We start from the raw sequence: 22,103 nt of genomic DNA, 5'->3' as shown, positions 1-22,103 counted from the left end.
TATACACAAACGTACCCATATATACACAAACACACACACATAAACACACAAACCCACACCCATATACACAAACACACATATACAAAAACACACACACACAAACATCTACACACAAACATATGCACAAACACATATGCACAAACAAACCCATATATACACACACACACACACACACACACACACACACATACAAAAACACACACCCACAAACATCTACACACAAACATATACACAAATACACCCATATATACACACACACACACATATACACAAACATATACACAAACACATATACACAAACACACCCATATATACACAAACACACATAAACACACACACACATATACACAAACACATATAAAAACAAAAACAGACAAAGACACATACCCAAACACACATATATACACAAACACACACATACACAAACACACACATATATATATATATATATATATATATATATATATATATACCGTGCGACTGGTGTCTCGCATGGTGTCTCGCCGTGCATCTACGGCGCATGCGCCGAGATGCGCGTTCACAAGATAAATGACATCCTTTCCTCAGGAAGGAGAGGATGTCATTACGCATGGGCGGCCACCGCTAAAGGTAAATAGCGGTGGCCGGGAACCTAGACAATGCGCAAGATACAAAGAGGGACCGACCTGGACTTCAATCAAGAATCGCAGGAAAACGACATCGCTGGGCGACGGACAGGTAATTAGAAAACTTCTTATTTTTACATGGAGATTAGGAAGAAAAAGCTGCTCCTCTGAACGGGCGCTCAGGTGTGGATTGTACTGGTATCTTCACAAAATCATCAGGGCCTGACGATTTTGTGAAGATACCAGTACAATCCACACCTGAGTGCCCGCTCAGAGGAGCAGCTTTTTCTTCCTAATCTGCATTACTTCAAAACCGCAAGGAGAGGAGTTCCTGATACGAATTCACCCTATGCGGTTATGGCTCCAGAGTAGAGATGAGCGAACTTTTCAAAAGTTCGGTTCGGCTAGTTCGCCGAATTTCACAAAAAAGTTCGATTCGGACCGAACTAGTTCGGACCGAACCTGTCACTTCCGTGCGCCGAGCATGCTACTGTCCAGGGTGCTGATAGAGTTAATGTGCTGCACTAACTCTTTCAGCAACCTTGACAGTACATGCTCGGCGCGCGGAAAATACAATTTAAATGTAATAAAAAAAAAATAATTATACGTTCGTACTTACATTCCTCCTGTTCGGCCTCCAGCGATGACGTTTCATCCCTTTCGCCGCTGCAGCCAATCACAGGCTGTAGTGGCGGTCACGCACGTCAGGATGACGCTTCATCCCACGTGACCGCCTCTGCAGCCAATCACAGGCTGCAGCGGCGACATGGATGAAACGTCATTGCTGGAGGCCGGACAGGAGGAAAGTAAGTATGAACGTATTATTATTATTTTTTGGCATGTATGTATGTTGTCATGTATGTATGTATGTATATATGTGCATGTATGTATGTTGTCATGTATGTATGTATGTATGTATATATGTGCATGTATGTTTGCATCTATGTTGGCATGCATGTATATATGTGCATGTGTGTATGTATATTTGCATGTATATATTTGCATGTATGTATGTATGTATGTATGCATGAATGTATGTATGTTTGCATGTATGTATGTTTGCATGTATGTATGTTTGCATGTATGTATGTTTGCATGAATGTATGTTTGCGTGTATGTATGTTGTCATGTATGTATGTATGTATGTTGTCATGTATGTATGTTTGCATGTATGTTGGCATGTAGGTATGTATGTATATATGTGCATGTTTGTATGTATATTTGCATGTATATATTTGCATGTATGTATGTATGTATGTATGTTTGCATGTATGTATGTATGTATGTATGTATGTATGTATGTATGTTGGCATGTATGTATATATGTGCATGTATATTTGCATGTATATATTTGCATGTATGTTTGCATGAATGTATGTTTGTATGTATGTATGTATGTTTGCATTGTATGTATGTATGTATGTATGTATGTTGTCATGTATGTATGTATGTTGTCATGTGCATGTATGTTTGCATGTATGTATATATGTGCATGTTTGTATGTATATTTGCATGTATATATTTGCATGTATGTATGTATGTATGTTTGCATTTATGTATGTTTGCATGAATGTATATTTGCATGTATGTATGTTGTCATGTATGTATGTATATATGTGCATGTATGTTTGCATGTATGTATATATGTGCATGTTTGTATGTATATTTGCATGTATATATTTGCATGTATGTATGTATGTTTGCATGTATGTATGTATGTATGTATGTTGTCGTGTATGTATGTATGTATGTATGTATGTATGTTTTTATTTTTGCATGTATGTTTGCATGTATGTTTATATATATGTGCCTGTATGTAATTATGTTTGCATGTATATTTGTGCATGCTTGTATATATGTATGTATGTATATTTGCATGTTTGTATGTATGTATGTTTTCATGTGTGTGTGTGTATGCATGTATGTATGATAGTTTGCATGTATGTATGTATATATGTGTGTATGTTTGCATGTATATATGTGCATGCTTGTATATATGTATGTATGTTTGCATGTATGTATGTTTGCATGTATGTTTGTTTGTATATATGTCTGTATGGCCATGTATGATACTGTCTGTTGGCGCCTTGTATCTAAGTCAACTTTGCGGCAGGCTTCTATACATGGTATAACAGTCAGTATCACACATTAAACTGAATCTAAGCCTACGACATGTTATATTTCATTTTTTTTTTTTTACAGGTTTGGTGTTTGGACTACGTCGGTTTCGAGGACTACTTCGATGACAGTTTTTTTTTCTACAATAAAATGGTTAAAGAGGGTTGTGTTGGGGGTGCTTTATTTCAATAAAATATTTTATCTATATCTTTGTCTTTTCTTTTCAAATTTTATTACTACCACTTTAGTAATGGCCGCTGTCTGAGTGACAACATCCATTACTAAGGCGAGGCTTAGTGTTAGCCGGTGCAGAGGCTAATACTAACCACCATTATTACCCCGGTACCCACCACCACCAGGGGTGCCGGGAAGAGCCAGGTACGATCCAGTACCCGACCATCTGTTGTGATGGTCGGGTTCTTGAGTGGCCGCAGGCTGGTATTATGAGGCTGGGAAGGGCCAAAAACAGTGGACCTTCCAACCCTTGTAATGCTAGGCTGCTGCTGTGTTGTATCTGGCTGGTTATAAAAGTGGGGGGGACCCCACGTAATTTTTTTTAATTATTTATTTATTTTTCATTTTTTTTTAAAAAGACATGGGGTTCCACCCAATTTATCATAACCAGCCACATACAACACAGTGTTATTAGCCTGGGAATGGACAAAACCAGTAGCCCTTCCCACCCATGTAATGCCAGACTGCTGCGGCCTTGTATATGGCTGGTTATTAAAAATGTGGGGGACCCAACGTCTATTCTTAAATTTGTTAAATTCAAAAAAAAAACGACGTGGGGGTCCCCCCCATTTTTATAACCAGCCCGATACAACACAGCAGCAGCAGCCTAGCATTACAAGGGTGAGAAGGTCCACTGTTTTTGGCCCTTCCCAGCCTCATAATACCAGCTTACGGCCGCCCCAGTACCCGACCATCACAACAGATGGTCGGGTACTGGATCGTACCAAGCTCTTCCCGGCACCCCTGGTGGTGGTGGGTACCGGGGTAATAATGGATGGTTAGTGCTAGCCTCTGCAACGGCTAACACTAAGTACCGCCTTAATAATGGACGCTGTCAATCAGCCAACTGCCATTATCTAGGCACTAATAAAGTTTAAAAAAAAAACACAAAGACAATTCTTTTGTATTGAAATAAGAAATCCCCAACAAAACCCTCGTTAACCATTTTATTAAAATTTGAAAAAACGTAGATCTACGCAGTAGTCCAACGAATCGAAGATGTAGTCCAATTGGTACATCAAAATCTGCAACAACATAAAAAAACAGTTATCAATGTGAACAATAACAATACTTCTACTCACCTACACACACATATATACACGCACACACACACAAACAACCATGCACAAACACACACATATACACAAACACACATACACACATATAAACAAACACCCATATATACACAAACACACACACATAAACACACACCCATATACACAAACACACACATATACAAAAACACACACACACAAACATCTACACACAAACATATACACAAATACACCCATATATACACACACATATACACAAACACATATACACAAACGCACCCATATATACACAAACACATACATAAACACACACCCATATACACACATATACACAAACACACACAAAAACACACACACACAAACATCTACACACAAACATATACACATACACCCATATATACACACACATATACACAAACATATACACAAACACATATACACAAACACACCCATATATACACAAACACACATAAACACACATATACACAAACACACATATAAAAACAAAAACAGACAAAGACACATACCCAAACACACACACTGTTTCTTTTAAATGCTGCTGGGGAACCCGCTCGATCCACTATATAAGGCTGCGCTATAGTGCAGCATTTAAAAGAAACAGGATCCTGACCTGTCCATAGAGTTTAAGGCAGCACAGAGTATTTCAGGAGATGAGCGTGCAGATTCAGTGCTGCTGTGAACTCTGCTCTTACCATTACGTAGCTCTCAGTCTGTTACCTCTCCTCCACTCCTGTCCTCAAGAACACCTTCACATGATTGGCACGTCACCACGTAATGGTAAGAGCAGAGTTCACAGCAGCACAGAGTATTTCAGGAGATGAGCGTGCGGATCTTGTGTGGGGTGGTGACTTGCCAATCATGTGAAGGTGTTATTGAGGACAGAAGTGGAGGAGAGGTAACAGACTGAGCTACGTAATGGTAAGAGCAGAGTTCACAACAGCACAGAATCTGCACGCTCCTCTCCTGAAATATTCTGTGCTGCTGTGAACTCTGCTCTTACCATTATGTAGCTCTCAGTCTGTTACCTCTCCTCCACTCCTGTCCTCAAGAACACCTTCACATGATTGGCAAGTCACCACGTAATGGTAAGAGCAGAGTTCACAGCAGCACAGAGTATTTCAGGAGATGAGCGTGCGGATCTTGTGCGGGGTGGTGACTTGCCAATCTTGTGAAGGTGTTATTGAGGACAGGAGTGGAGGAGAGGTAACAGACTGAGCTACGTAATGGTAAGAGCAGAGTTCACAGCAGCACAGAATCTGCACGCTCCTCTCCTGAAATATTCTGTGCTGCTGTGAACTCTGCTCTTACCATTACGTAGCTCTCAGTCTGTTACCTCTCCTCCACTCCAGTCCTCAAGAACACCTTCACATGATTGGCAAGTCACCACCGCGCACAAGATCAGCACGCTCATCTCCTGAAATACTCTGTGCTGCTGTGAACTCTGCTCTTACCGTTACGTGGTGACTTGCCAATCATGAAGGTGTTATTGAGGACAGTAGTGGAGGAGAGGTAACAGACTGAGAGCTACGTAATGGTAAGAGCAGAGTTCACAGCAGCACTGAATCTGCACGCTCATCTCCTGAAATACTCTGTGCTGCCTTAAACTCTGTGGACAGGTCAGGATCGTGTTTCTTTTAAATGCTGCACTGTAGCGCAGCCTTATATAGTGGATCGAGCGGGTTCCCTAGCAGCATCTAAAAGAAACAGGATGCTGACCTGTCCACAGAGTTTAAGGCAGCACAGAGTATTTCAGGAGATGAGCACGGCCGGCCACAGGCAGCCGGTCGTTTTTCCAAGCCGTGCTCCCATTATGCACACGACCGTAAAAACACCCGTTATTGCGGGTCGTAATTACGACCCGCAATAATGGGCTCATAGACTTCTGTTACCCACGGGTACCTTCCCGTTTTCTCACGGGAAGGTGCCCGTGCCGTTAAAAAAATAGAACATGTTCTATTTTTCTATTTTACGGGCCGTGCTGCTATAATTAGGGTATGTTCACACGACAGCGTCCGTAACGGCTGAAATTACGGGGATGTTTCCGCCTGAAAACATCCCCGTAATTTCAGCCGTAACGGCATGTGCAGGCGCTTGAACGGCGCGTCCATTACGGACGTAATTGGCGCTGCTATTCATTGGAGTCAATGAATAACGGCTCCAATTACGGCCAAAGAAGTGACCAGTCTCTTCTTTGACGCGGGCGTCTATTTACGCGCCGTCATTTGACAGCTGCGCGTAAATATACGCCTCGTGTGAACAGACAAACGTCTGCCCATTGCTTTCAATTTGCAGATGTTTGTCAGCGCTATCGAGGCGCTATTTTCGGGCGTAATTCGGGGCAAAAACGCCCGAATTACGTCCGTAATTAGTGCGTGTGAACACAGGGTATGTTCACACGCACTAATTACGGACGTAATTCGGGCGTTTTTGCCCCGAATAACGTCCGAAAATAGCGCCTCGATAGCGCTGACAAACATCTGCCCATTGAAAGCAATGGGCAGACGTTTGTCTGTTCACACGAGGCGTATATTTACGCGCCGCTGTCAAATGACGGCGCGTAAATAGACGCCCGCGTCAAAGAAGTGACCTGTCACTTCTTTGGCCGTAATTGGAGCCGTTATTCATTGACTCCAATGAATAGCAGCACCAATTACATCCGTAATGGACGCGGCGTTCAAGCGCCTGCACATGCCGTAACGGCTGAAATTACGGGGATGTTTTCAGGCGGAAACATCCCCGTAATTTCAGCCGTAACGGACGCTGTCGTGTGAACATACCCTTATAATGACAGCACGGCTCGCAAAAGCGGCCGGCTGCCCGTGGCCGGCCGTGCTCGTAATTACGAGTCGTAATTACGAGCACGGCCCGTAAAATAAAAAAATAGAACATGTTCTATCTTTTTAACGGCACGGGCACCTTCCCGTGAGAAAACGGGAAGGTACCCGTGGCTAACAGAAGTCTATGGGCCCGCTATTTCGGGTCGTATTTACGACCGTAATAACGGGTGTTTTTACGGTCGTGTGCATGAGGCCCCGTAATGACGGGTGGCTACATGTGTGCACCCGTCATTACGGCAGCGTTGCTAGGCGACGTCAGTAAATAGTCACTCTCCAGGGTGCTGAAAGAGTTAACTGATCGGCAGTAACTGTTTCAGCACCCTAGACAGTGACTACCGATCACAATATAGAGTACCTGTAAAAAAAAAAAGACGTTCATACTTACCGGGAACTCCCTGCTTCCTCCAGTCCGGTCTCCTGGCCGTTGCCTTGGTGACGCGTCCCTCGCGACATCCGGCCCGACATTCCTTGATGACGATGCAGCCCATGTGAGCGCTGCAGCCAATCACGGGCTGCAGAGGCCTCTGCAGCCAATCACAGGCTGCAGAGGCCTCTGCAGCCAATCACGGGCTGCCGCGTCAGAAAAGAAGGTCGGACTGGAGGAAGAAGAGGGACTCGTCCGCAAGACAACGACCAGGTACGTATGAAATGCTTTTTATTTTATTTTTAATCAGCAGCCTCTTTTCTCTATCAGTGATTGATAGAGATAAGTGGCTGCCGATTTGTATAATATTTTTGACCGGGTTCGGTCAAAATGGGTTCGGCCGAACCCGGTGAAGTTCGGATTCGCTGCGAACCGAACTTTTCCGGAAGTTCGGACCGAAACCGGGTTCGGTTGTCCCGGTTCGCTCATCTCTACTCCAGAGGCAAGCACAGTGTGATCGAGCGTGTACAAGCTACAAAGTCAAGTTGTGCTGGCGACATTGCACAACTCACCAAGGTGAGCTCCATTCATTAAGTTACTCACTATCCTACAAATACCAGAACGATATCACCTTAGAGGAGCGCCGTTTTCTCTCTTTTTTATCCCCCTTTTTATCTTAAGAATTATTTTTACATGGGGGAGCTTCATAGCTACATTTATCAACCTGGGAATAACCCTTTAAACTCTGTGGACAGGTCAGGATCCTGTTTCTTTTAAATGCTGCTGGGTAACCCGCTCGATCCACTATATAAGGCTGCGCTACAGTGCAGCATTTAAAAGAAACAGGATCCTGACCAGTCTATAGAGTTTAAGGCAGCACAGAGTATTTCAGGAGATGAGCGTGCAGATTCAGTGCTGCTGTGAACTCTGCTCTTACCATTACGTAGCTCAGTTGTACCTCTCCTCCACTCCTGTCCTCAATAACACCTTCACATGATTGGCAAGTCACCACGTAATGGTAAGAGCAGAGTTCACAGCAGCACAGAGTATTTCAGGAGAGGAGCGTGCAGATTCTGTACCCGTTGACACAGTACCCGTCAGTGCCACTAACCTGACGGATACAGGTTTTAGCACTAGATACAGCTGCTCTGTATTCAGGATATAAAGCAGCTGTATCTCAAAAAGTAAAAATAATTTTTACTAAAAAGTATTTAGAAAGTTGCACCAAACACACTGATACACTGTTTTATTAAAGAAAAGAAAATAATAAAAAAATTGTATCACCTCTCCTTAAACCCTTAATGACTAAGCTTGTTTGGACCTTAAAGACTTCAGGACCCAGCCTGTTTTGGCCTTCAGGACACAGACGATTTTTTTCAAATCTGACATGTGTTACTTCATGTGGTAATAACGTTTTAATGCTTTTAGCTATCCAAGCGATTCTGAGATTGTTTTCTCGTGACATGTTGTACTTTATGTTAGTGAAAAAATTTGGTCGATAAGTTCAGTATTTATTTCTGAAAAACACCAAAATGTAGACAAATTAGCCAAAAATGTAAATTTTTCTAAATTTAAACGTATTTGCCGGTAGTAATACCACACAAAATAGTTACTAGTTAACATTTCCCATATGTCTACTTTATGTTTGCATCGTTTTTTGAACGTCCTTTTATTTTTCTAGGACGTTACAAGGCTTAGAACTTTAGCAGCAATTTCTCATATTTTAAAGAAAATTTAAAAAGGCCATTTTTTCAGGGACCAGTCCAGTTCTGAAGTGGCTTTGAGGGCCTTATGTATTAGAAAATCCCCAGACGTCACCCCATTTTGAAAACGGCACCCCTCAAGGTATTCGAATTAGCATTCATTAAGTGTTTTAACCCTTTAGGCGTTACAGGAATTAAAGCAAAGTATCATTTCTAATACATTTTTTTTTTGTAACACAGAAGGTTTTACCAGAGAAATGCAACTCAATATTTATTGCCCATATTCTTCAGTTTTTGCCTCTAGTATGGTAATGGACTGAAACACAGGCCTCAGAAGCAAAGGACCACCCAGTGGATTTTGGGCCTCCTTTTTTTAGAATATATTTTAGGCACCTTGTCAGATATGAAGAGGTCTTGTGGTGCCAAAACAGTGGAAACACCCCAAAAGTTACCCCATTTTGGAAACTACAACCCTCAAGGATTTATCTAGGGGTATAGTTAGCATTTTAACCACACAGGTTTTTTTGCAGAATTTAGTGGAATTAGGCAGTGAAAATGAAAATCAACTTTTTTTCTGAAAAAGCATAGAAGTTTTAAATTTTTACAAGGAATAAAGGAAAAAAAAGAACCACAACATTTGTAAAGCAATGTCTCCCGATTACGACAATACCCCATATGTGGTAATAAACTGCTGATTAGACCCATGGCGGTGCTCAGGAGGGAAGGAGCGCCATTTTGATTTTGGAGCATGGATTTTGCTGGATTGTTTTTCGGTGCCATGCCGCGTTTGCAACGCCCTGGAGGGACCAAAACAGTGGAAACCCCCCAAGTTACCCCATTTTGGAAACACCCCTCAAGCAATTTTTTTTAGGGGTATAGTGAGCATTCAGACCCCACGGGTCTTTTGCAGAATTTATTAGAATTAGGCCATGAAAATGAATATCACAATTTTTTCCCACTAAAATGTTGATTTTTCTCATTTTCACAAGGGATAAAGGAGAAAAAAACAACCAATCTTTCTAAAGCAATTTCTCCCGAGTACGGAAATAGCCCACATGTGGTCAAAAGTGTTTTTTTTCATTAGAAATGAGTTAACCCTTTCAGGACTGATCCATTTTTTGCTTTCTTTTTGTTTTTCCCTCCCCACGTTCTTAGAGCCATAACTTTTTCTTTTTCGGTCAGTAGAGTAATGTGAGGGCTTATTTCTTGCGGGAGGAATTGTAGTTTCTATTGACACCATTTAAAGTACCATAAAATGTACTGGGAAACTGAAAAAAAATTATTTGCGGGCTGATATAGGAAAAAAATCTGATTTCCATTTTTTGGGTTTTAGTTTTTACTGCTTTCGACGTGCGGTAAAAACGAAAAATACAGCGATTTTGGCGGTTTAAATTATTTAAGTTTTTAACGGTGTTCACCGTGCGAGTTAAATAATGGTATATTGTAATAGTTCGGCCTTTTACGGACGTAGCGATACCAAGTTATTTATTTTTTACATTACTTTAGAAGAAAAATGGGAAAAGGTGTTTTGTTTTTTTAACTTTAAACTTTTTTCTTTCTCACTACTAATAACTTTAATTCTTCTACACATTTTATTAGTCCCCTTAGGGGACTTGAACCAGCGATCATTGGATCGTGGGTACAATGACTGCAATACTAATGTATTGCAGTATATTGTTATTTTTACAGGCTTCTGTAACCGCACGATCGCTGTTCCTGTCCGTTAGTCCTGGGTGTCAGCTGTAATACACAGCCGACACCCGCAGCGTATGGAGCGGGCTCAGCATGTGAGCCCGCTCCATACATCAACCCCCGCACCATGACATGCTATTAAGTCATAGTGCGCAAAGGGATTAATGCACAGCGGATGGTGTGAATATTGCAATTTTCCACTGATATGCAATTTTAGTGCATAATATGTTGTGCCCAGTTTGTACCACTGAAGACAAATACCTCATAAAACGTTAAGCGGGTTCAATCGGGTAAGGCGATGCCATATATGTGTGCGCAAACTGCAGTTTGTGCACGCTGCATGGCTCAGAAGGGAGGGACGCCATTTTGCTTTTGGAGCGCAGATTTTGCTTGGTTAGGCTGGGTTCACACGTGGCGGAATTCCACTTGAATCCGCAGCGGAGCCGTTTCTCCATTGACTTCCACTTATATTTAGAAGTGTTCGTTTAGACGAGGCGTAAAATTCCGCTGCGGAGCATAGGCTGCGGAGCGGAATTTGGTGTCTGCAGCATGCTCTGTCTGTTGCGGACCAGTGGCGGACTGGTTGCGGACTCATGGCGGAATTTCTCCATTGACTTCAATGGAGATTCTAAATTCCGCAATGAAGTTCGCAGCTGTCATGCACATGTTATGTGTGCTGCGGATGCGTCTTGCTTTTTTGACATGACATTTCTTCATTCTGGCTGGACCTATGTATTTCTAGGTCTACAGCCAGACTGAGGAAGTCAATGGGGCTCCCGTAATTATGGGAGCGTTGCTACGCGACGTCAGTAAATAGTCACTGTCCAGGGTGCTGAAAGAGTTAAGCGATCGGCAGTAACTGTTTCTGCACCCTGGACAGTGACTACCGATCCCAATATACAGCAACCTGTCAAAAAAATAGAAGTTCATACTTACCGAGAACTCCCTGCTTCTGTCTCCAGTCCGGTTTCCGAGGATGACGTTTCAGTCTAAGTGACGGCTGCAGCCAAACACAGGCTGCAGCGGTCACATGGACTGCCGCGTCATCCAGGGAGGTCGGGCTGGATGCCGAAAGAGGGACGCGTCACTAAGACAACGGCCGGTAAGTATGAAATTTGTTTATTTTCACTAGGGAAAGTGCTGGCCCTTCTCTCTATCCTGCACTGATAGAGAGAAGGGAAGCACTTTTCCCGCAGTCCGCAGCAGCTAGTCCGCATCAATTTACTGCACATTTTGGGCAGATCCGCCGCAGAATCTGCAACGCAGATTCTGTGCGGCATTGATGCGGACAGTTGCGGAGGAAATCCGCCACGTGGGGCCATGCCCTAATAGTTCTGTTTGGGATTTTGCTGGTATTTCAGTTTATAATGTGGGGGCATTGTTAATCTGTGCGGAGAACATCCGGGCATAATACGAGGGTATAATAATGCAGTAAATAAATAATAATTCATAGAAGTGTGGCCGTTGTCGATCTGATAAATGGCGCCTGATCTTATCCACTGTTGGAACACTCTGCACATTTTGCATCGGCATATTCTGAGAGCCAGAACTTTTTTATTTTTTCACCACCGGAGCTGTGTGAGGGCTTATTTGTTGTGGGGCAATTTGTACTTTTCATTGGTACCATTTTGGGGTACATGCAATTTTTTTGATCATCTTCTATTCAATTTTTTTGCAAGCCAGGTGACCATAAACAAGCAATTCTGACAATGTTTTTTAGTTTATTTTTTTGCGGCGTTCACCGTGTGCTATAAATGACAATTTTACTTTATTCTCTTTTTTCTTTAATCACTTTTTTATAAAATAAATAATTTTTTTGTGTCACCATATTCTGAGAGCCATAACTTTTTTTATTTTTCATTCAAAATAGCTGTGTACGGGCTGGTTTTTTGCGGGACGGGTTGTAGTTTTTATTCGTACTATTTTCGGGAACATGCGACTTTTTGATTATCTATTTTGGAAGGGGTGGTGACCAGAAAATAGCGAGTTTTTTATTGATTTTTTTTTGGGGTGTTCATCGAGCGAGAAAAATAACATTATAGTTTTATAGTTGGGGTCGTTATGAACGCGGTGATACCAGATATGTGTACTTTTTTTAACGTGTTCATTTTTTTCCTATAATTAAATTCTTATTATAGGAAAAAAGCAGTGTGTGTTTATATAACTTATAAGTTTTATTTTTACACTTTTTTTTAAAACATTTTTATTACTGTTTTTTTATTTTTTCACATGTCCCACTACGGGACATTTAGACTTGCAGCTTTGATCGCTACTAGAGTATATTACACTAGCTACGTAGTGTAATGTATTCTAACTGTCATTGTGATGTGACAGTCGCACTGACAGGAAGACTCGGTGGACCGGCCGGGGGCTGCTCCTCCGAGGCTTCCGTACATGTCAAACCGGAGGTCATTGTCTGGCCTCCGATTGCCATGACAAGCATCGGCTGCCCCCACAATCACTTTGTGGGGGCTGCCGATGTGCTTCAAACCCCTTAAATGTGGCAAACGCAATCTGTCGCGGCATTTATGGGTTAATTGCCGAAATTAGCGGCGATGGTACGCTGACAGGCAAGACTGGAGTGTCAGCTGTCGGGGACAGCTGACCTCCCGGTTCCCGGACACTGTCCGTTAGGACAGTGTGCGTTGGGAACTACTCCACAACTGTACATCCTGATGCGGGAAGCAAGCCCTCTACAGGGCGTACAGTTGCGGCGCAGCGCGTGAAGAGGTTAATGACCAAGCCAGATTTGTCAAATCTGGTATGTCTGAATTTATCAAAGAATAACTCTGCAATAGTTTTGCATATCCAAGGAATTCTGACATTGTTTTTTCGTCACATGTTGTACTTTATTTTAGTGGTAAAAGTAGACTGATACGATTTGCGTAAATTAATGAAAGAATACAAAAATGTATGACATTTTGTAAAAATTAACATTTTTCCCTATTTGGAACTTGCAATATGTCACATATGTGTACTTACATACTGTACATTTTTTTAAATTAAATATATATTTCCATCTCTTTACTCTATTTTGGCAGCAATTTTGAAAAAATAAAATACATTTTGAACAATTTAGAAGAATTATAGATGTAATAATAATTTTATACATTTTGTTTTCCTGCTCCAAGACAGGTTTTCAGGGCCTCATAGGGGTCAGAATGACGGAAACCCCCACAAATGACCCCATTTTTAAAACTTTACCTCTTAAGGTATTTATCTAGGGGTTGTAGTGAGTATTTTGACCCCACAGTTTTTTGTAAGAACTCATGCAAAGCAGGTGAAAAAAAAATAAAATTCCACTTTTTCCACCAACGTGTTATTGTAAAGACAGATTTATTTGTAAAGCGAACATGAGAATGAAGAAACACACCCCAAAATCTATCACACTGTTTCTCCTATTTTCATAAATACCCCCATTGCGGCCCTAATACACTTGCCTGAATACACGGCAGGGCCCAAAAGGAAGGGAGCACCTGGAGGCTTTCAGGACACATATTTTGCTTGAAAATGTTTTAGTCCCCACCGCATATTTGTAGAGGCTTTGAGCTGCCAGACTGATAGAAACTCCTCATAAATGAACCCATTTAGAAAACTAGACCCCCTTAAGGTATTTATCTAAGGGTGTAGAGAGCATTTTGACCCCACAGTTTTTTGCTAAATTTAATGTAAAGCAGGTGGAAAAAAATAAAATTCCACTTTTTCCACAAATGTGTCATTGTAAAGACAGATTTCTTTGTAAAGCGAACATGAGAATGAAGAAACACACCCCAAAATCCATCACCCTGTTTCTCCTGTTTTCAAAAGTACCCTCATTGTGGCCCTAAAACGCTGCCTGGACGCATGGCAGGGCCCAAAAGGAAGGGAGCACATGGAGGCTTTCAGGGCACAATTGAATAAATTCTCGGCCCCATATCATGCATTTAGAGGCATTGAGCTGCCTGAACAAAAAAAAAACACCCAGAAATGACCCCATTTTAAAACTAGACCCCTAAAGGTATTCATCTAGTGGTGTAGTGAGCATGCAAAAGAGAAGTGAAGCTGTGTATTCATAACGGATGCATGTCGCTATAGACGTATTTGCCTGTACTTATGACCATATCTTGCTAAAGAAGCAGTTGTCCCTCATCTGTGCCATTATGATGTCATTGTGGACAGAATTCTGTCCTAATATAAAATCAGTCAGAGAGGAAAAAATAAACTATACTGGAGTGACGGGCAATATCTTCAAACAAAAAGGGAGGAAAATTTATTCAACTATGTTGCAAACTCGAGTCTGTTCACTGAACACCTGCGCGGCTGTCATGACAAGGTTTTTTTTTTTCAGTGACTGGTTGTACAACGTCTCTTTAGCTCCATCAATCCCTATATGAGGGATGAACGTGCCAAGTGACGCGGTACACCATAACAGGCCCCTGCCCGGCAAGGTAGGAACCGCTATGTGCACAAAACAACCAACGGTTAAAGTATATATAAAGGGGCAGTTTCCAAAACCATCTATAGGAACAGTAAGGGTATGTTCACACAGGCGATTTTCAGCCGTTGTTCGAGCCATAAATGCCCCAAAAAACGGCTAAACATGCGGGGGCTGAACGCCTCCAACGTTCCGTTCCCACGGGGCGTATTTTACGCGCCCGTTTTTAAAGACGGCCGCGTAAAATAAAGCCTCGTAAAAAGAAGTGCATGTCACTTCTTGAGCCGTTTTTGGAGCCGTTTTTCATTGACTCAATAGAAAAACAGCTCCAAGAACGGCCGTAAAAAACGCCGCAAAAAACGCAAGTTGCTTAAAAAACAGCTGAAAATCAGGAGCTGTTTTGGCTTGAAAACAGCTCCGTATTTTCAGACGTTTTTTTTAAGCGTGTGAATATACCCTAAAGGATCCCCAAAATGATGTCAGTATTTCCAGAAGCATTGTCGTGTGCAGGAGGTCCTGCGAAAACCCAAATGTAGTAAAGCCCATAGTGTATTGATTAGGAACAGCTTGATTATTAGTGATCCTCCAAATAAAAAAAAAAGATCATGCCCGTATCACCAATTAGAAATATTAATAAAAATAACAGCTTTGTTCAAAAGAAACAAAATGATCTAAAATATGAAAGGGTTAAAATATTTTCTGAATAAATAAACTCTACTACCTCTCCCAAAATAATTCCTCCCCACTTGGAAAGCTCACAAACTAAAATGAAAATATAAATTAAAATTGAGTTGAAATGGGCACATCGGGCAGTAGAAGCGACTATCCCTCCTCCTTCCATGCTTACTGGAAATCCGGCACCTTTTTTCGGGGATATCTTTGCGTCTCGGTGGAAGGGACGGGGTGAAGAAAATGGCGCTCTGCAAGACTTTGCACATCGTCAGACTTGTACGGTTATGCAGGGTCATTGGAGTAAAATAGGAGACGCTCAATAACCTCCTCCTGGAACTGGAGCAAGGTGAGCGTTCCTTGTGTTTTTTTATAAAGTACAAACTCATTATAGGTAGTGATCTGAATTAGGTAGATTGCTACCTTTTTGTACCAGGCCCTGGTCTTCCGCTTCACTAAATACAGTTGAAGCATCTGGTCCGACAGATCTACACCCCCATGAATTTATTGTACTCTGTCACACAGACAGGCCTACGCTTTTCCACGATGGCCCCCTCTCTCTAACAGCCACCGTGGTGCCTGGATGCATAGTGGACAACATATAGATGTCCTTCTTCTCATTCCACTTTACTACAAGTAACTGCTCGCTTACCAGTGTGAATGACGCCCCCCTTTCCACACGTCTGGACACCAATTGCTTTGGAAATCCCACCCTGTTTTTATGGACTGTTTAGCAGGCCCCTGTATTTGCAGCATGGAGGGATTTAAAAAGGGGGACACTACTATAAAATTATCAGTGTAGACGTGGTACCCTTGGTGCAGGAATGGCACCATTAGGTCCCACACAATTTTGCCGGATGTACCAATTGTCTATGGGCAGCCTGGGGGATTAATTTGGCGGTCTTTGCCTTCATAGATCAAGAAACCACAGGTGTAACCTGCTGTGCTCTCGCACACTTTATATAGTTTAACGCCATATTTTGCACTTTTGGAGGGGATGAACTGCCGGAATGAAAGACGGTCTTTGTAGCTAATCAGGGATTCATCCACCGATAAATTTTGATCTGGTGTGTAGGATTTGAGGAAAGATTCTTGTAGGAGGTAAATTAAAGGCCTCAATTTATTAAGGCGACCGTAGCTTGGGTAATTTCTTTGGGGGACTTGGGAGGTATCTGTAAAATGCATGAAGCGCATTATAGATTCATATCGGTATCGGGACATAAATGCTGCAAATACAGGGGTAGTGTGGACAGCTCTTGATGCCCAGTAGGAGCGGATAGTTGTTTTTTTGACCAACCCCATATTTAGAGTTAGGCCTAAAAAAAAATTAAGCTCAGGGACACTAGTAGGGCTCCATGATGAGTAGATGGATGTGGGTTTCTGTGCAATAAACTGTATTGCATAGATATATGTCTATTGGACAATTAACTCCAGGACTTGGTCACTGACAAATATGTGGAAGAAGTGCAAAGGGGTATAATTAGCAACATCCACATTTATTCCTGGGATTGCTGACAGTTGCGGGACCTGGGAGGGGGGGAATTAAATTGCAGGATCCCAGAACATGGGACGCCCTGCACCACTTGGCCCTGCACCGGGGATTTGACAGCAACAATTGTCATTTCAGCCGTAAAAGCCAGCTAGCGTGTGAACATACCCTCAGACGTTGCCACCACCATAGGGCCTGGGGTCCAGAGGTAGAAGTATAACTTGAGCCGTCACTGTCTGAAAAAAGTTCCACCTCTGAAGCAGTCGGTGTGGCTGCCTGAACTCCCGGAGCATAGCAAGGTGTACGCTTGCTCCACAGTAAACCTTCTCTGAGCCATTATTTAGGTAGAACTGTAACCATTAGGCTACTACGTTTTTTTACGTTTTTTTTGTCTAAAAAACATTTTCTTTTTTCTTGGTATTTTTTTTCAAACTAAGAAAAAAAAAAAAAAGCTTATCACTAGGTAGATAAATAGATTCCTTAATCCAGAGCAAAAAAATATATGTAAAACTGGCTGATCACTTGTGCTCACACAGGGGATGAGGGGGCACAAATGGGGTGATCAGGGGGCACAGACATGAAAAGTTTGTGTTTTTTTCACTTTACTTCATTTGTACAGCTCAGGATTTGGTTATAGTGTCTCTCTCTTCTCTCACAGATCAACTACAGTGAGGGGAGAGGAAGACACAGCCAATGTCCTGGTTGTATTTTCTAAACAGACTGACATAGATCACTGCAGGGACCACTCAGATTGATCCCTGGCTGTTACTATTTGCCATATGCTGCCACAGGCAGCATTGGCAATATACAAACGGCGCATACCGTTATCAGGGACAGGGTGGTGGGCGAGGGTCTAATAGGTGCTGGCCCTTATTTTTACTATTTCTCTCTTTTCTCACAGAATATATTCTTAATATAAAACTTTTGACATGTCATAGTGATATGTCAGACTTTTTAATCGGTGGGGGGTCTGAGCACTGAGACCCCCACCGATCGCTAAAGTGAAGCGGCAAAAGCACTCGATTGAATGCTGCGCCGCTTCGTTTCTGATCGTCATTCCTCGGAGTGGTACACCACTTGCTCGGCTTTTCGAGAAGAGCAGATCAGAAACTAAGCGGCACAGCGGTCCTTCTGCCACTTTGTTATAGCGATCCATGGGGGTCTCAGTGCTCGGACCCCCACCGTTCAAAACTTCTGACATTTCACTATGACATGTCAGAAGGTTTTTGGTAGTTTAGTTACACTTTAAAGGGGTTTTCTCATGAGGGACATTTATGACATATCCTGTAGATCCTGTCAGATAGATGTGAGTCCCACCTCTGGGACCTGCACCGATCTCTAGAACCGGGCCCCCTAAACCCCGTTCTACCTCTTTCTGCTCTTGCCACCTCCCAGCCTCTTCCTGACTTCATGGACTTTCCGTATCCCTCTGTAACTTTCCATAATTCTCATAGTAGTGAATGGCAGTTACGGAAGCAGCGTAGCATGCGAGCTACGCTGCTTCCGTAACTACCATTCGGTTCTATGGGACTTACGGAAACAGTGTAACTCAGCAAACTATGCTTTTTTTTGTAACTCCCGACCTTGAAGTCAGGAAATGGCCGGGAGGCAGCGAGAGCAGAAAGAGGTAGAACAGGGTTTAGGGGGCCCCGTTCTCAAGATAGGTGCGGGTCCCAGAGGTGGGACCTCTTTGGCCACTTTTGACCTTCCTGACAGAGCCCCATTTTTCAAATCTGACATGTTTGACTTTATGTGGTAATAACTTCGGAATGCTTTTACATATCCAAGGGATTCTGAGACTGTTTTGTCGTGACACATTGGACTTTATATTACTGGCAAAATCTGCTCCATACATTCAGTATTTAATTGTGAAAAACACAAAAATTTAGCGAAAAATTGCAAAAATTTGCATTTTTCGAAATTTAAATGTATCTGCTTGTACGACAGGCAGTTATACCACACAAAATAGTTGCTAATTAACATCCCCCATATGTCTACTTTAGATTGGCATTGTTCTTCTGAACATCCTTTTACTTTTCTAGGACGTTACAAGGTTAGAACTTTAGCAGCAATTTCTCACATTTTCAAGAAAATTTAAAAAGGCTATTTATACAGGGGCCAGTTCAGATGTGAAGTGGGTTTGAGTCCCTCATATATTAGAAACCTTCATTCAATAAGTCATCCTATTTTAAAAACTTCACCCCTCAAAGTATTCGAAATAGCATTTAGAAAGTTTCTTAACCCTTTAGGCTGGGTTCACATGACCTATTTTCAGACGTAAACGAGGCGTATTATGCCTCGTTTTACGTCTGAAAATAGGGCTGCAATACGTCGGCAAACATCTGCCCATTCATTTGAATGGGTTTGCCGACGTACTGTGCAGACGACCTGTAATTTACGCGTCGTCGTTTGACAGCTGTCAAACTACGACGCGTAAATTGACTGCCTCGGCAAAGAAGTGCAGGGCACTTCTTTGCAACGTAATTTGAACTGTTCTTCATTGAACTCAATGAAGAGCAGCTCAAGATATACGAGCGTCACAGCGTTACGAGGAGGAGCATTTACGGCTGAAACGACGCAGCTGTTTTCTTCTGAAAACAGGCTGTCATTTCAGCCGTAAAAGCCAGCTAGCGTGTGAACATACCCTCAGACGTTTCACAGGAATTAAAGCAAAATAGAGGTGACATTTACAAATTTCATGGTTTTTTTCAGAAAGTATTACCAGAAAAATGCAACTCAATATTTATTGCCCAGGTTCTGCAGATTTAGAAAATATCCCACATGTGGCCCTAGCGTGGCTTCTTTGGGCGAATATATTTTAGGCACAATGTTTGAAGGAAATTATCTAGGGGTATAGTGGGCATTTTGACCCCACAGGTTTATTGCAGAAATGATTGGAAGTAGGTGATGAAAATGAAAATCTACATTTTTTCAAAGAAAATGTAGGTTTAGCTAATTTTTTTCTCATTTACACAAGGACTAAAGGAGAAAAGGCACTGCAAAATTTGTAAACCAATTTCTCCCGAATAAAACAATGTGGTTGAAGGGAAAGAGCGCCATTTGGCTTTTGGAGCTCAAATTTAGCAGGAATGATTTGCAGAGGCCATGTCACATTTGCAAAGCCCCTGAGGGACCAAAACAGTGAAAACACCCAAAAACTAACTCTATTTAGGAAACTACACCCCTTGAGGAATTCATCTACGGGTGTAGTGAGCATTTTGACCCCACAAGTGTTTCATAGAATTTATTAGAATTGGGCAGTGAAAATAAAAAGACGTAGATTTAGCTAAAAAATTTTCATTTTCAAAACAAATAAAGGAAAAAAAGAACCCCAACATTTCTAAAGCAATTTCTCCCGAGTATGGCAATACCCCATTTGTGGTCATAAACTGTTCTTTGGGCACACAGTAGGGCTCACAAGGGAAGGGGCGGCATTTGGATTTTGAAATGCAGATTTTGCTGGATTGGTTTCTGGTCGCTATGTCGCATTTGCAAAGCCCCTGTGGGTCCAAAACAGTGGAAACCCCCCCAGAAGTGATCCCATTTTGGAAACTACACCCCTCAAGGTAATCAGCTAGTGGTGAAGTGAGCATGTTAACCCTGCCGGTGTTTTGCAGAAATTAGTGTGCACTCGATGTTTCAGAGTGAAAATGGGATTTTTTTCTATAGATATGCCAATATGTGGTGCCCAGCTTGTGCCACTATAACAAGACAGCTCTCTAATTAACCCCTTCCCGACATTTGACGTATCCATACGCCAAAGTTGGGTAGGGGAAGTATGGAACGAGCACACAGAGTGAACCCGCTCCATACGATGCCGGTGTTTGCTGAATGTTACAGAGTAAAGAGCGGCATCTCGCTCGAGCCCGATCCCGCTAGTTTATCTCGTTAAATGCTGCGGTCAATAGCAACCGCAGCACTTAACTCATTAGAAAGAGGGGGGCGACCCCCTCTAACAGCTCATTGTGTCTCCCACAACGCAATCGCACGCGGGGGGGGGGGGGGGCGATGGTTTCTATAACTGCCTATGGGCCTATTGAAGGCCCCCAGGTCCGCCGTCTTTGTGCACCTATTAAGCCCTTACATAAGTACTTACATTAGTATTGCAGTATATTGTGCAAGCGATCTGACGATCGCTGGTTGAAGTCACCTAGGGGGACTAATAAAAAAAAGTAAAAAGGAGTTAAACAAAGTTGTTTTTTTTTATGTAAAAAAAAAGAAAAAAAATTAAAAGTGCAAAAAAAACCCCTTTGCCCATTTTCCCCCTAGACAGAGGCGTAGCTAGGTTCTCCTGCACCCGGGGCAAAGATTCAGCTTGGCGCCCCCCCCCCCCCAAACTCTTTCGCGACATTTCCTTCCCACTCACAATGTTTGCTTAATCAACCAATCAATGAGGTGTAACTTTTTTTTCACTTTTATTTTAATGTAACTGGAGCATAAAGCCATTTGTACATTTTACAAGCAGTATAGTTCTATGTGCGGTCCTTGTTTTGCAGATCCGTGATATGCAGCCGTATAAATGGCAACGGTTGTGTGCTTGAGGCCTTGGGCCTCATGCCCACTTCAGTTTTTTTCATCAGGGTGCTATCCGTTGTTTGAACTGATAGCACCCTGACAAATTTATTTCAATAGGTCCATGCACGCTTCCATTGTTTTAACGCAACCGTGCCACCGTTCCCTCAAAAATAGGGCAGGTCCTACTCCTGCCCGTTTTTGACGGAACAGTCTCTGCATTTGCATTGATTTGGTCCGTGAAACAACGGACTGTACACGGAAGCCATCCGTGTGAGGTCCGTGATTCACGGAAACCGTCATTAGCGGCAGTACAACGGCCGACGGAAGTGTGCATGAGGCCATACAGTCAAATCCTTCCTCCCCACTAAAACAGATTATACAGAATCC

The sequence above is a fragment of the Rhinoderma darwinii genome, assembly GCF_050947455.1.
Source record: "Rhinoderma darwinii isolate aRhiDar2 chromosome 5 unlocalized genomic scaffold, aRhiDar2.hap1 SUPER_5_unloc_51, whole genome shotgun sequence".
NCBI classification, from domain to species: domain Eukaryota; kingdom Metazoa; phylum Chordata; class Amphibia; order Anura; family Rhinodermatidae; genus Rhinoderma; species Rhinoderma darwinii.
This window is presented reverse-complemented; position numbering follows the sequence as displayed.